At 54.7% G+C, this 16,308-nt stretch overlaps 1 long non-coding RNA gene across 1 annotated transcript; it reads left to right on the top strand.

Annotated features, from left to right (window-relative positions):
- The first annotated feature begins 12,197 nt into the window (after nucleotides 1–12,197).
- LOC125126520 (uncharacterized) lies at nucleotides 12,198–16,096 on the top strand. Its single transcript, XR_007134657.1, has 2 exons — nucleotides 12,198–12,723; nucleotides 15,661–16,096. It is a non-coding gene; the product is annotated as an uncharacterized LOC125126520 (long non-coding RNA).
- Nucleotides 16,097–16,308: the final 212 nt, after the last annotated feature.

Raw genomic sequence — 16,308 nt, 5'->3', positions numbered from 1 at the left:
GCCTGGGACATTCATCGCCCGTCGGCAGCTCTGAGGTCCCATCTCACCCTCTCGGGGGGTCTCCGGGGGCCAGGAGCCGGGGGGAGCTTCCCAGGCGTGCCCGGCCCTGGTCCATCTGCGCCCCCATCTCTTGGAGGCGGTCCTGTGGGCTGGAGTCAGCAGGAGAGCTATTTTTGACTAAGTGGCTACCTAATCTTACATAACCCTCAGCGATCCAGGCCAAGGTCATTCGGCTTAGTGCATGAAAGTCACTTCAGAGATGGCCATGCCCTCCCCAGGCCCTCCAGCGACTGGCAGCTGGGAGGGTAGCGCCAGGGCTTCGGGGCCTTCCCTGCCAAGCCCAGGGAGGACCGTCGGAGCACGGCCTGACTGCTATAACCACCCCCGGGAAAATCCCCTGGCACATGGAGGAGTTGGAGTGACGGCCTCGGGACCCTCTTCTCCCCCCCCCCCACCCCGTTCCTCCCCGCAGGCAGCCCCTCAGCTGCATGAGCGCAGCAGCCCCAGAGGCCCCGTCGGGGGGAGATCTTTGTCCCTCCGAGAGAAGACGTGATGAGCCCACACGCTAGCCTCAATTTTGTGTTACTGGAAAAGAGACAGAGCGGCACTCCAGGCCGTCTGGAATCGCATCCCATGTGGCTTTCCTCTCTCACCAGGCAGCCCTCAGCCAAAAGCCTGGCCTAAACCTGCTGCTCACGAAAGGCTCAGCGAGCGGACTCCAGGGGCAGCTCCCTGAGGCTTTCGGACGCACCCAGCAGGTGCTGTGGGTGGACGCACACCTGGCACACGCGGGTTCCTTCGCCCAGGAGCCCCTGGCTGCATGTTTGAGCTTCAGGGATCAGTTCAAAGTGCAAGGCCTTGACGCCACCTTTCAACATTCCCCCTCAGCAGAATGTGCTTCGAGGTTTTTTGTTTGTTCTGTTTTTGTTTTTTTTGGCTGCATCCACAGCTTATGGACGTCCCCGGGCCAGGGATTGAACCGGTATCACAGCAGCAACACAAGCCACAGCAGTGTGCCACGAGGAAACTCCCAGCAAGTGTTGTTCTTTGGTGTACATTTTTCTAGCACCGCGTGTTGATTTTTGGTCTATATTTTTCTAGCGCACGACTGACACTTTTGTTCTGGGCTTTTTTTTTTTTTTTTTTTGGCTGTGCCCCATGGCATATGGAAGTTCCCAGGTCAGGGATTGACTCTGAGCCGCAGATTCGACCTATGCTGCAGCTGGTAGCGAGGCCAGATCCTTTACCCACTGTGCCGGGCTAGGGATTGACCCCACACCTGAACCCACTGTGCCACAGCAGGAAGTCCTCTTTCCAAATCTTGAATGTTCAACTCTCCTTTGGGTGTCCATGGGCCAAAAAGCCTCCCTGTGCTTTTTCCATTTTGAGATGGATTTCTGTCACGTGCTAGGGAGCAGCTCCAAACCCACATACAATGTGTCGTGGATGTAGTTTCACGTCAGTTTGCCCAGCGTCATGTGTGACGTGGCAGGGTGTTGTCTGAATTTCCGCTGTGAACCAGGCTCCTGTTGTTGGCTATCTGGATTATGTCCATTTTTTCCACCGTGATGAGCAATGCTCCAGGAAAACAGCCTCAGAATGTCATCTCGCATCCATGCATTATTCTATCACAATGAATGCCCTGAGGTGGGAGGGCTACAGCGAAAGGTATTCATATTTTTAAGGCTCGAGGACGCAGTTTTGAGCGCCTTGAGCTCCGTGACACCTGCCTCTGCCAGCGTCCCTGTGGGCACTGTTGCCAAACGCCTGCACAGGATTACACTGTCGTGCACTGAGTTGGCCCCAGTGAGTTGGATGCTCACCTGGCTGGGGGGCGGGGTCCAAGCTGGGGATCCAATCTGCCCATGAATGATGTCCAGCTCTTTGCTGAAAAGGTAGGTGTGGGGTCAGCCAGGGTCTGAAGCATTCTCGGAGGGGATTCTAGGGACAAGGACGCGTCCCTGAGGAAACAGTGGACGCCCAGGGTGTCGGGAAAAGGAGGTCCAGCTGCAAGGTCATGGGTTGGGTCCTGAGGGCTTATCCTGGAAGGGAAGACGCGGCTGTGCATACCCAGCGGGTGGCAGCCAGGCCCGGGTAGCAGGGCGCGGCCCTTGTCTGGGGTCAGGGGACCAGTCAGTCCGCTGTCCCTGTGCTGAGTATGGGGCTCGAGAGCCAGGTCATAGGGGAGGTGACGGACACCGTGCCCACTGCGCTGGAGCTCCCAGCCCGGTGGCAGACGGACACGGGATGGGTGCCACGAGGTGGGTGCCACCAGGAAGAGGAGCGAGGAGCTCACGGGGCAGTGCTGGGAGCCGGGCCTCAACAGGCAGGGGCTCCTCCTGCTCAGACGGTGGGGAAGCTTCCTGACAAAAACGGGTGCAGCTGAGCCGTGAAGGATGTGCCACCGTGACCCCAGTGAGGCATAAGTGAGCATCGCGGGCGAGGCAGCCAGTGGCCAAAAGGCCTGGAACCAGGGAAGTGCGGCGAGAACGCAGGAGATGGTAAGTCTGCAGGGCTGGGAGTCAGAGGGTCCAGGGAAAAGACCAAAAGACGAGACAGCAAGGCCTCTGCACGGCCAGGCCTCAGGGCCTGAGCCAGGAACTCTTCCCTGAGGCCGGTGGGAGCCTCTGAGGGGACACTGAGGTGGGTGGGGCAGGGGGACGCAGGGCCAGGGACACTCAAGAAACCAGAGGGTACGTTTCTGGCACTGTGGCCTCTCGCAGGGGACCAAGGCTGGCCCCTGACCTGTGGATCTCAGTCCGCTGCAGTGAGAGCCAGATCCAGGGCCTTGTTGTCACGGCTGGTGCCCTGGCGTCAGCCCGGGTTCCTACCCCAGGGCCCACTCTTTTTTTTTTTTTTTTTTTTTTGGTCTTTTCTAGGGCTGCACCCGCGGCATATGGAGGTTCCCAGGCTAGGGATTTAATCGGCACTACAGCCGCCGGCCTACGCCACAGCCACAGCAATGCCAGATCCAAGCCATGTCTTCGACCTACACCACAGCTCACGGCAACACTGAATCCTTAACCCACTGAGTGAGGCCAGGGATCGAACCCGCAACATCATGGTTCCTAGTCAGATTGGTTTCTGCTGCGCCACGACGGGAACGCCCCAGGGCCTACTCCTGTCGTGGGTAAATATAGCACGTTCACACAACAGCATAGCCATGAGTAAATCGCTGCTTTGCACAAAGAAACAACACCCCCCCGCCCCACCCCCCACCCTGCCTCCCACACAGACGAGAGTCTTTGTCATGAAATTAAATGGAAGGAGATAATGGAACTGAAAGTGCTTTGGAAAAGGAAAAGGGCTCCAGTTGGTTTTTTCTCTCCACTTGAGCAGCAGAAGGCGTGCAGCTATATCTGCTCCCAAAGGCTCAGATTTGATGGGTCCGGACGGAGCTAAGGCCTTGGGTTCGACCGCCCTCTTCAAACCTGCTCCTCCCACCCTCGCGTGTCAGTTCTGACACCTCCTCTCACCCCTGCTCTCATGCTGGAAGCTGGGGGGCCGCCCTGAGGCCCCCCCCCCGTGCCCCCCACCGCTGCCCATCCTGGGGGCTCTTCTCCCGTCCATTCCCAGCTCCCCGTCACTGCCTCCCCTGCTCTGGGCCACCGTCCCTCACCTGGATTCTGTGACAGCCCTGCCTGCCTCCCTCAGGCTGCACCTGCCCGCTTCCAGCCCCCTGCTCACACCCCAGCCAGAGGAGAACCTACGGAGGGCCTGGTGTGCAGATCCAGGGCCTCAACCGGCCTGCTTGTCGTGGCTCATGCCTCGTGTGTCAGCATGAAGCTTGGTGCGTTTGCCTAGTTTGTCTAAACTGCACACACCCGTGCAGTCAACACCCAGGTCAAATGCGGGATTTCACCGGCATCCCAGCAGCCCCTGAGGCCCCCTCCCAGGCCCTCTTGTTATTCCCCCTGGACAATTACTGTCCTTACTTTTTTCTAAGATTTCTATTTTTTTTATTATAGTTGATTTACAATATTCTGTCAATTTCTGCTGTACAGCAAAGTGACCCACTCATATATACACACACACACACACACACATACATTTTCTTTTTCTCACATTATCCTCTGTCATGTTTCATCACAAGTGACTAGATACAGTTCCCTGTGCTACACAGGAGGATCTCACAGTTTATCTACTCCCAATGCAATGTTTGCTCATGTTCATTGCTGTATAGTATTCCACTGCCTGTATATATCATTATTTATTTAGTCAAGCACTGAGCGATAGTTTGGGGTTCAAAGTTCAAAGTGTGGGGCTTTTACAAAGTGCAGCTGTCAATATTTTGACGGGGTGGGGGTGGGGTCACGCGCATAGCATGTGGAACTTGCCAGGCTAGGGATCAAACCACACCACAGCAATGACCTGAGCCATAGCAATGGCAATGCCAGATCCTTAACCTGCTAAGCCACGAAGGGCTCCCAGCTGTGACTATTCTTGTCATAAGTACGCATTTGTGTTGGAAGAGAATCACTCCATCACGGAGAGTGCATGTGTTCACAGAGCGAGGCACAAGCGGACTGTGGTAGCCCCTTGCTTAAACCCTCCATGGCTCCCCAATGGCTTTAGCATAAAGTCACAACTTCTGTAATTTCAACGCACATGGGCCCTGCCTGTTCTGGCGTATTCTCTGTCTCCTTCCTTCCTCCACCTCAAACCCTGCTCTTGGACGGGCTCCTTTCCCACCTCGCTGAATCTCTGTTCCCTTCTTGGGACCTGCCGAGCTTTTTCTCTGCCATTTGATAGGCTGCAGCTTCCAACTGGCCAGTTCTTACTTGCTCTTTCTTGTTTTTTGGTTTTTAGGGCCACATCCACAGCATATGGAGGTTCCTAGGCTATGGGTCCAACTGGAGCTACAGCTGCCTGCCCACGCCACAGACAGAGCAGTGCAGGATCTGAGCGACCTCCACCACAGCTCACGGCAATGCTGGATCCTTAACCCACTGAGTGAGGCCAGGGATCGAACCTGCAACCTCATGGGTCCTAGTCGTATTTGTTTCCACTGTGCCATGACGGGGACTCCCTCACCCATTCTTTATTTTGTAGGCCAAACAATTTCCTCAAAAAGGCCTCTCCTGACCCCCTACTGTGAAGAACAATCGCTGTCCCTGTCACCCATTGCCCGCTGTCCCTGTCCCCCATTGCCCGCTGTCGCTGTCCCCCATTGCCCGCTGTCACTGTCACCCATTGCCCGCTGTCCCTGTCCCCCATTGCCCAGCTCATAGTTACATGGAGACGCAACGCGGAGTCGGCTCACTGCAGACCGCCGTGCCCCGGAGACCATGAGCAAAGGGACTGGCACTGCTGGCATCACCGCTGGATCCCCCACACCAGGCACTGCGCAGGAACACAGCAGGGGCTCAATAAATAACAATACTCTTCTCTACGGATCAGATAAGAGACTACGCAAGGCCTTGAAGCCACACACAGTCCGCTGCTCTTGTGCCTTGAGGCAACTTCCCCAAACTCCCTGGGCCTCCGCTTCCTACTCTGTGAAGCAGGGATAATCCTGTGGCCTGGAAATACACACGCACACCACTGAGAAAGGGTCGGCCACGTGTCAGTGCCACTGCAGCAGTGGCTTCGGCGCTCCAGCTCTTTGGAGCCTTACCACAACCCGAGGGGCAGGCAGTCTTTCCTTGGCGATGAGGAAACGGAGCAACTCAAGTCCCAGGGGGTTCAATACTCGGTCTAGTAATTCTGGCTCCAAGTCCCGGGCCTCCTCCGCGACAGGGCTGGCAGGGGTGGCATGAGAAAGACAATGAAAACAGAGAAGGGCCCGTGGTGAGCTCCAGACAGCCAAGAGCCCGACTCGCTCCTGTCCCTTTGACGGCCACTCCTCTCCACGAAGCCCAAAGGTTCCGAGCGCGGCATGACAACCCCTGGGCTACACAAACACCCGTGGCTATTAATAGCTAGGAAGGAGAAAATAGAAAGATCCGATTACAGAACAATTTCAAACTTGTATACAACAAAAGACATCACAAATGAGGTCAAAAAACAAATGAGAGTGTGGGAGAAAGGATGTAGGCCTCACAGAGCAGAGGCTCAGCCTGGGATGGACACACTTCTGCAGATCAACAGGAAACACACACACGACCCAGTGGGAAAACGGGCAGAGACTGGGGACCGGGCGTCAAAGAGGAAATGACCCACGGCGCGGAAGCGGGGAAATGAAAATTAAATGACGAGCTCCCCAAGGTCTGCTAGTACTGGCAAAAAATGAAAACTACTGGGCACATTCATGAGTGATGAAGGCACAAGAAAACCAACCCTGAGACACGTCACGGGGCTATAAAAAAAATTAGAGGCTTTTAGGAAACATTCAGAAGTGAAAGAAAGGAGAGGGTGCTATAGACCGATGACAGATAAAAACACGGACAGACACACAAGCAGTCGCTGCGAGGTTTCTTTTTTGCAATTGACAAGAACCTAGAAACACCCCGAGGCATCACACAGTTGTGCGTGAACAGAGCTAAAGACGCCGGAGCTCCGAACGTGCCGACCTCCCATTACTTCCAAACATATGAAGTAAAACAGAATGTTAAGGAATCATTTCTATGGTTTGACCCTATTTTCCTGGAAAACAAAAAGAGGCATAACCAAATCACCTTGAACAGTTCTTGAAGCAGAGAACAAAGCCGGAAAATCTGGAGTCCAGGCTGTGGTGCAGGGGAAACGAAGCCAACTAGGATCCCTGAGGATGCAGGATTGCTCCCCACCCAGCCTCGCTCAGCGGGCCGGGGATCCAGTGTGGCCGTGAGCTGTGGTGGAGGCTGGCAGGTGCAGCTCCGATTCCACCCGCTGGCCTGGAAACATCCGTATGCAGTGGGAGTGGCCCTCAAAAGCAAAAATAAATAAATTAATTAATTTTAAAACAAGGAAGTAGGAGAATCAAATTTCTGATTTGGAGGGAGTTTTGCTTCACATACATCGTTTAAGTTTGAACTGCTGCCATGGGCATGTATTTTATTTAAAAATTAATGAATAAGCCCTGCCCACTAACAACGACTTATAAGCGTGGCCTGCCTCTCTACTCTCTCGTAAACCCTTTCCTGCTTTTTTCACACTGACTTTGCTTCCGTTCCTACAAGTAAGCCGCTGGCTGGAGAGAAGGGGTCATTGTCCTCCGAACAACCTCCGCTGAGGAACCTCTTGGCTGCTCTGCTGCCCTGGTTTTCAGGGGGAGGAAACCGGTACCGTGACTCTTCTAAAAAGAAACGTATGTTCTGAGCATGCGATACCACGTGTAGTGGAAAATCCAAAGCGAACAGGAGCGGGTGGTGACGAGCGAGTCCCTGCCGCCCGGCTCTAGACCAGTGTCCGGGTCCTTTCAGAGGTGGTCCCGGCAGACACTAGCACACGCGTGTGTAGAATCTACTTTTTCTAGGAACACAAATGCTGTAAATGTCTTTATACACGGAAAAGTCTTTCTAAAGGAAGATGCCTTTTGATCTTTCGGAGCCAGAACCTGATTAGTTCCAAGGTTGCACTTCTTTCCTGCTTGAGAAGCCACACCTCCCCCGCAGAGGCAGTGACTCCATCATTCGTCCGTCCACCAGTCTGTCTGTTGGTCCAGCCACCCATCCATCCACACCCGCTAATGAGTGTTTGGTGAGCACTCACCGTGGCCCGGACACTAGGCTACAGGCTGGAGAAAAAAGTGGTGAAAACAGAAGCTCCTGTCGTGGCTCAGCGGTTATCAAACCCGACTAGGAACCATGAAGATGAGAGTTCGACCCCTGGCCTTGCTCCGTGGGTTAAGGATCCGGCGATGCCGTGAGCTGTGGTGTAGGTCGCAGACGCGGCTCAGATCCCGTGTTGCTGTGGCTGTCGTGTAGGCCAGCAGGTGCAGCTCCGATTTGATCCTTAGCCTGGAACCCTCCATATGCCTCAGGTGGCACCCCCCCCAAAAAAAATGGTGAAAAGATAAGGTCCTTGCTCTCAGCCAGCTGGCCTGCCGGGGACGTAACAAATTGTGTAGAAGGAAACAAATAATAGAAGAAAAGGAACACAGTTCAGACCACGGGAAGGGCCCTGGGGAGATTCGCTGTCAGTTGGGGGGGCGGGCAGAGGAGGAGAGAGGGGAGAAAAGGGGGGGGCGCTGTTCTGGATGGAGTGGCAGGAAGATCTCCCTCAGGAGGTGACATTTCGTCTAAGAACTGAATGACAAGAAGGAGCAGATGCTGCCGGGTTCCTGGCTCTGATGACTTTCCGGCGAGCGCTTTCCCGGGCAGAGCTTCAGGCCGCGCTGAGTGGCGAAGGGGGCGGGGAGGTGCTCATCCGACCCCACCTCGGCCACCGAAAGCCAGGGGGCCTTGGGGACGTGACTGAAGCTCTCCATGCCTCAGTTTCCTCACCTGGAATATGACACCACCTAAAAGCAGGATCCGCCGAACAGCATGCCACTGAAAATTAAATGGACGGAGCAAAGCGGGCTGCCCAGGCTAGCACGAAGAAAGGGATCCCAAAATAATCACGTTAAAAAATTATTCTTATTCTTATTAATGTATTTATTTTTGGTCTTTTTGTCTTTTCTGAGGCCGCACCCACGGCCTGTGGAGGTTCCCAGACTAGGGGTCCAATCGGAGCTGTAGCCACCGGCCTCCACCAGAGCCACAGCAACACCGGATCCGAGCCTCATCTCCAACCTGCACCCCAGCTCACCACAAGGCCGGATCCTTAACCCACGGAGCAAGGCCAGGGAGGACGGAACCCGCAGCCTCACGGTTCCTAGTCGGATTCGTTAACCACTGTGCCACGACGGGAACGCTTGTTAAAAAATTATAATGTTAGGACAAAGAGTTCCCAGATGAGAAGTCAAAGAGTTTCGTCTAAAAGAAAAAGTGATAAAGTTTTTCATCAGAATGAGAAATAGTTTCTCAGCCATGAAAAACAAAATAATGACATTTGTAGCAACATGTATACTAGAGTTTATCATACTAAGTGCAGTAAGTCAGAAGGAGAAAGACAAATACCACATGATGTCACTTATATGCTGAATCTAAATTATGGCAGAAATAAACCTATTTAGGAGTTCCCATCGTGGTGCAGTGGTAACGAATCCGACTAGGAACAACGAGGTTGCAGGTTCAATCCCTGGCCTCGCTCCGTGGGTTAAGGATCCGGCGTGGCCGTGAGCTGTGGTGTAGGTCGCAGACACGGCTCGGATCCTGCGTGGCTGTGGCTCTGGCGTAGGCTGGTGGCTACGGCTCCGATTAGACCCCTAGCCTAAGAACCTCCATACGCCGAAGGAGCAGCGCTAGAAAAGGCAAAAAAAAAAAAAAGAGAGGGAGAGAGAGATAAACCTATTTATAAAACAGAAACAGACTCACAGACATGGAGAACAGACTTGTGGGTGTCAAGGGGGAGGGGGAGGGAGCGGGGGGCACGGGGAGTTTGGGGTTCGCAGAGGCAAACAGTGACATTTCGGATGGATAAGCAGTGAGGTCCTGCTGCACAGGGAACTCTGCTCAGTCTCTTGGAACAGACCTTGACGGAAGACAAAGTCGGCAAAGGAACACACAGACACACATCCATGACTCGGTCCCTCGGCCACACAGCAGACACTGGCACAGTGGCTGGACTGTGGTGAAAACATTTAGAAATCCTGGCTCTATGAAAGACGCCGTGAGCACATAGAGACAAGTTATAATCTGGGAGAAAATATTTGCACATCACACATCTGACAAAAGGCTTGCATCCAGAATATAGAAAGAACTCTCAAAACTCCGTAAGACAACAAACAACCCAATTAGGAAATGGACCAAAGACTTGAGCAGATACATCATCAAAGAGGACACAGTAGGGCAAGTAAGCACATAAAAAGACAGTGGACAGCATCAGCCCGTGCGGAGAGGCAAAATGCACGCACTACACACCTACTCGAACAGCTTCAAAAATCTGACGATGCCACGTGCCGACAGGACACAGAGAAAGAGCACCCCTCACGCACCGCCAAGGGGAATGCGAAGCGGCCCAGCCATGCTGCAATCAGCATGACAGTGTCTTATAAGGCTAAGCCCACACCGAACCTATGACTCGGCAACCCCATTCCTAGAGAATCTTATTACCCTGGAGAAACGAAGACAGGTTCACATAAAGACATACAAAAATATTTATAGCAGCTCAATTCGTGATGATCCCAAACGAGAAGCGACTCAAATGTCCTTTGAGGGGTGGACAGAGAAACACTGTGATGAATCCACAGCATCCGAGAGCTACGCAAGGAAGAAAGACAAGAGAAAAAAAGGACAGAACTCCCGTCACAGGCAACGACTGAGTGAAGGGGAAAGGAGCCAGTCTCAAAGGAGTAGGTATTAAGTGACCCCTTCCATATGACTTTTTTTCTTTTTTTTTTCTTTTTTTTTTTTTTTGGTCTTTTTAGGGCCACACTCGCAGCACATGGAGGTTCCCAGGGCAGGGATCTAATCAGAGCTGTAGCTGCCGGCCTACACCACAGCCACAGCAACACCAGTTCCAAGCTGCACCTGCGACCTACACCACAGCTCATGGCAACGCCGGATCCTTAACCCACGGAGCAAGGGCAGGGGTCGAACCTGCAACCTCATGGTTCCTAGTCGGATTCGTTCACCACTGAGCCACGACGGGACCTCCTCATGCGACATTTTGAAAAGACAAAGCCGGAGCGATGGAGAACGGATCGGCGGTCGCCGGGACAGGTGCGGGCAAGGGTGTGACGACGCGGGGGCAGCTGGGTGGTTTCTGGGCTGGAGGAACTGACTTGTATCCTGACAGCGGCAGTGGTTACACATCTACGCATATTCAAAGTTCATACAAATGTCCACAGAAGGTCCATTTTATTGCACGTCGACTGAAGAGGCAAACTCCGAGGGATTGGTGTGCTCACTCGGTCTCAGCCACTCACTCCCCCGACCCTCCTCCTCTTTCCTCAGCAGCCAGAACTTGCTCAGAACAGGCACTTCCGCCCCTACATCTTTGAAGCCGAGCTAACAACTTGGCTTTGCGGCTCTGCGTACAAAGGCAGTGCATTTTGGGGGGAAGGAAGGAAGGATGAGGGAGGGAGAGGAAGGACTCCGTCGTCTCAGAACGTGTGACACGTGTGACGCAGAAACCAACGGGCCTCAGGGGCCCGCTCTCCAGGGGGCACCACGGGGAAACGCTCCCACCAGGACCCCCTCAGAGCGATTCTGTACAAGGTTCAGACCCCAGACGGTGGGATGTAGTCCAATGGATTGTTCAGGAAAACAGGTCTGGCCCTGGGGAGAAGGACCTTGAAGGGTGAACATCCAGGACGCCGGCCCTTCTTTGGGTCAGACCAGAGCACGTCCAAGCCAGCTGGAGTCCTGGCGTGATCTCGTTTATCCAAGGCCGTTCTTGTCCCCGTCGGCCACCACGCCCAGCAGGACGCTGCATCTCCTGGCAGCCCCTTTCGCACACGCTGGCCCTTCCCTCTGTGTCCCAGCTGCCACATCCTCTCTGCCACCGCCCATCGCTGCATCTGTCCGTCAAAGGCGACGCGTCATCCATTCATCTGCTCCTTCCTGCCCTCGTTCAAAACCCTCCCTGTGCCCCTTGTCCGTGCTGGGCACTGCGCTGAGGGGCAGGAAGGCCTAGGGTGGCGAGACCCACCTGGAGCTTCCAGCCTCGTCGGAAAGACCGCGACCGGCCGCGCGATGACTCCAACGCGCATTTCAGTAAGAACCGTGCTAACGCCTGGCCGTGGAACCATGTGGCCTGGTGAGAAGGCTCCCGGCCAGGCCAGGCTCCCCTGAGGAAGGGCGGTCACACCGAGCCCCACAGAAGGAGCAGGAGTCGGCCAGGTTCAGAGCAGAGGGAAGGGCATTCGAGAGTGAGGGAATTGCCCAGCAAACCCCGAGAGGCCAGGGTGGCTCCTGTGGGGACCAGCGGGTGCCGGGGTCACAGCAGTGGACAGCGAGCACACCATGATAGCTCTCCCCGGAAACAGTGGGGGACTCTTGCCACTGGCTTCGTGGCCTGCCTGGGCCTGTCCCTTTAAGTCCTGCCTCTGAAACAGAATGGTCCCTGCAGGGCCCAGCACATGGGACCTGGCGTCGGACCTAGGCCTCCTGTGTGTGCGCAAACAGGCAACAGCTTACTCCCTGGGAGCCTCCCTGCCCTCTGTAAGATGGGCATGAAGCTGCAACCTGGGGCGGGGGGGGGCGGGTTCAGGAGAGAAGGCACACAAAGTCATGAAAGGCCACGATCACAGGGCCCGACTCGTCGGCAGAGCCCCGTCCACGGTGGCTGGTGTTCTTGCTGCTCATTTCATTGGAGGCACCGCAGTCTCTACAGAGTCAAGTGAGGAGCTAACCCAGAGCCGGGCGGGGCTCCCAGGCCCTGGATTCCTGCAGACCCAAGTCCAGGCAATGACTCCTTTGGAATGACATTCCTTGGGTCCATGGAGCGTGTTTGAGGCGTGGACTGCATTTGCCAGTGACCCGGGCTGGGGAGCAGAGCACAGCGAAGACCCAGGAAGCTTCCCCGGATGACAAATACGTGCTGCCAGTGGACACGAGCCCACCGCCACCCCCTCCTCCTGCCCCGAAGGCTGGACACTCATCCAAAGGATTCCAGCGACGCTGTCGGTAACGAGAGCCCCAAGATGTCCTCTCTGGGCGGAGGCGTCACGGGTTCTGCCTTCCCAGAAAAGCACCTTTGCTCCAGGGGGAGCTCGCCCTGGGACCGAGGAAGACGGGCCGTGTCCAGTTATGGGTAGGAATCCTGCGAGGGGGTGAGGCTATTTTTTGCCACATGCTCTATCTCTCCAGCAGGCACAGTGACATTGCCTGGGATCCAAATATTCCCAGCCCTAGAAGGTCATGCTACAGACCCGAAGGCCCGGCTCTCAAAGAGCCAGACGGGGGGGCAGGGGGCACAGGGAGGGGGTCCTAGTACCTTGAGCTGTCATCCCGCCCAGCCCCTGGCCCAGTCCCAGCACACCACCCACAGGACTTCTGTGCAACCGATTCTCCTGGGCCCAGAGGCTGGTGGCCACTGTTTATTTTTAGCCAATGATTCCCTGACAATGAGAATGCGGGTGGCCCCCGTGGAGGGAGGAGGCCAGGGACCGAGGGCCTGGAGGGCAGCGGGGACAGGGCGCCATCCGAGCGCTCAGCTCCGCCCCTGCGTCCTCCCCCTCTGGGCGCCCCCGGGAGCAGGGTGACCAGCCCCGTGTTCCCCTTTCTCTCTTCCCTGAAGGCCCCAGTGACCGTGGGCTTTCGGTTCCTCTTTCTCGCCACCCCCAGGGCCCTGGGCCCCCGGGGTTCTCTGCTCGACCAGGGGGGAGTGGGACAGAGCGCCTCAACACCCCCTCCTCCTGCCTCTGAAGAGCCGTCTCGGGCCCCCCCTTGGGCCCGCCGAGCCCCAGAGGGGGTGCTCGGGAGATACGGGTGGGCTGAGGGATGGACCGCCCGGCTCCCCCACGTGGGCAGAGGCCTGAATCATGAAGAAGCCTAAGGGGAAGTTCGAGGGGTTTGGGAACTTACAAAACCCTTAAGTCACTGTCCCTGGCTGCTAGTTCCTATCTCCCCCCCTCCACCCGCCCCAGGTCTCCGAGCCCCAGGGCCTCCTCCTCGCCTCGGGAATCCAGAGGGACGGCCCCACCCTGCCTCCTCGGCAGTTCTACCTTCAGCCTCCTCCCTTTCTATTTATTTGCCTGTGTCCACGGCATGCGGAAGCTCCTGAGCAGAGATCAAACCCTCGCCCCAGCAGGGACCTGAGCCACAGCAGGATAACACTGGATCCTTAACCCACAAGGCCACCAGGGAGCTCCCTACCTTCCACCTCCCCTGACAAAAGGACACAGGTGAGCTGCCCTCAATGCGGGCACGTGCTCCCCCTGTGGCCCCCACAGGAGACCGCAGAGCAGGGCTGTGGGGCTGCGTGAAGACCAGAGTGTGTGCAAGAGGCCTGCATACAGTTGGCACTTAAAGGTGCTGGTGGTACGATCATTAAATACGTGGTGCGAGGAACCAGGCCTTCTTTCTAAACGCCACCTTCCTTCACGCGATACCTCATCTTTCTTCAAATCTATAGAGCGCTTTAATATTTTATAAGGTACTTTCACTTCCATTAGCTCCTCTGATCCCCACACAACCCTGGAAAAGGGCCGGGTCATCATTCCATGATTATCATCCCGTCGTCCAGATAAAGCCACTCGTGTTCCAGAAAGACGTAGCCGGGTCTCCTCACCATTGTGTCGGAGCATCTGACAGAGGGCCTGGCACAGAGCAGGTGCTGAAACCAAGCCAAGCAAAGCCTGTTGGCAGGAAGGGCCTAAAGCCCGAGACCCCTGCCTCCCCCTCTTGCTCCTCTGTGGGACGGGGGCTAATGCCACAGGTCAGACACAGGAGATGCAAAGCCGGAGACTCAGCTCCACAGCAAGGCTTGGCCTCTGTAACAGGCAGAGGGGAGAGAGGTGCGTGGAGCAAGCCCTTGCTCCTTCTCCGGAGGAGACACCCGCTTTTTCAGTTTCAGGCCAATAGCCAGGAGAGTGCCTCGAACAGAGACGTGGTTAGAGGTCCTCCCGGGAGCGCCTCGGCCCCAATGTCCTCGTACCCTGGGACTTAGGTGTCTCCAGCTGGACACTGAATTTTACAAAGGATGTGGGGAGTTCCCTTTGCGGACAGCGAAAACAATCCGACTAGTCTCCATGAGGATGTGGGTTCAATCCCCAGCCTCGCTTGAGTGGGTCAAGGATCCGGCATTGCTGTGGCTGTGGTGTAGGCCAGCAGCTGTATCTCCTATTCGACCCCTAGCCTGGGAGCTTCCTAGGCCACGGGGGAGGCCCCAAGAAGCAAAAAAAAAAAAAAAAAGAAAGAAAAAGAAAGAAAGAAAGCAAGCAAGGATGTGGCCCATGTGCATGCAGTCGTGGGCAGCAGATCCCAGGGGAGGTGGAAAGCTCTGGAGCAGCAATGACAATTTCCTCTACTGACCCCACGGGGAAGAGATTCTGCTGCCTTTGGAAGAGGTGGGGTGAGGGGATGGAAGCTTAAGAGAACATTTAGGTGTATCTGGTCGCTTTTTAGGTCAAAAATCATTTCAGTAAAGCGGGGACATAAAAATGTACTATGTATCAGTTTTTGCTGCAATCACCATCAGTCTATTGCATTTCAAAGTATAATCTTCGTTGACAGGCAGTAATTACAAATCTGTGGTTCACTTTTAATTTATTGAGTTTTTTTGTTGTTGTTGTTGTTGTTTTTAATGGGGCTAAAGGTGTTAGATTTTAAGGAATCTCTTGCGCATGGAAGAGAAGCAGAAGTCACTCACGCTTGACTTAAGAGAGCCTCTGGGAGTTCCCTGGCGGCCTAGCAGTTAAGAACTCTGTGTGGTCACCACTGTGGCGGGGGTTCAATCCCTAGGCCCTGGGGAACTTCTGCATGCCTTGGGTGTGGCAAAAAAAAAAAAAAAAAAAAAAAGAAGAAGAAGAAGAGAAAGGAAAAGAAAGCCTCCAACGTGTGGGAGCTTAAGGGTTACAAAGAGAGCACGTATCTTTAAGGAAGTTACCGAGACTGTGTAGGCAGGAAAAGCTCCACTCACAGATGACAACACATGTCTCTTGGAACTTGTCTCATTATTGTGTATATTTTCTTTCCTAGAGACTGTAAATCACATTTTTCCCCTCAGAATAATTTCCCGTGCTTTTAGATTCTTGGAATCAAAAACAAAGCTGATGTGTCCTGAGCTTCGGAGTATGTGGCAGCCACTTTTCTGAGGACCCTTTTCATCCTTACAACAGCCCCGATGGAGGTCCTATTATTATCTCCATTTTACAGACGAGAAAACAAAGTTCAAAGAAGCAAAGTGACTTGCCTGAACATCCCAGGGCTGCAGCAGCAGAATCCAGGTTGACAGCGAAGTGGGGAAGGTTCAGCCTGAAAGGAGGCCCCAGTCAGGCTCCGTCGCTCACTCCCGTTACCGCCTCGGCATCCACTGGGGCGAACCACCCCTCCAGCCTCACTGTCCCACCGAACCCTGTGGAAGCCTCTTCTTCCCAGACCCCACCCCAGCGGGAACATTTTGTGACTTAGCTGATGAAAACACACCAATGCTTTTCAAATATTACTTTAGATTTTCGAACTCAGAGCAATTTGTTTTGTTTGTTTGTTTGTTTGTTTGTTTGTTTGTTTGTTTTTGGCCATGCCCACAGCATGCAGGAGCTCCCAAGCCAGGAAATGAACGCACGCCACAGAAGCAGCCCAAGCCACAGCGGTGACAACACCTAATCCTTAAACCAGGGACCTCCTTAAAGAGCAATTTTTAACTCTTTAAAATTTCGTCTTAAAAAGATTCTTT

This window comes from Phacochoerus africanus, chromosome 4, assembly GCF_016906955.1.
Source record: "Phacochoerus africanus isolate WHEZ1 chromosome 4, ROS_Pafr_v1, whole genome shotgun sequence".
NCBI classification, from domain to species: domain Eukaryota; kingdom Metazoa; phylum Chordata; class Mammalia; order Artiodactyla; family Suidae; genus Phacochoerus; species Phacochoerus africanus.
The sequence above is the reverse complement of the archived record's forward strand: the minus strand, read 5'-3'. Positions and strand labels throughout refer to the sequence as shown.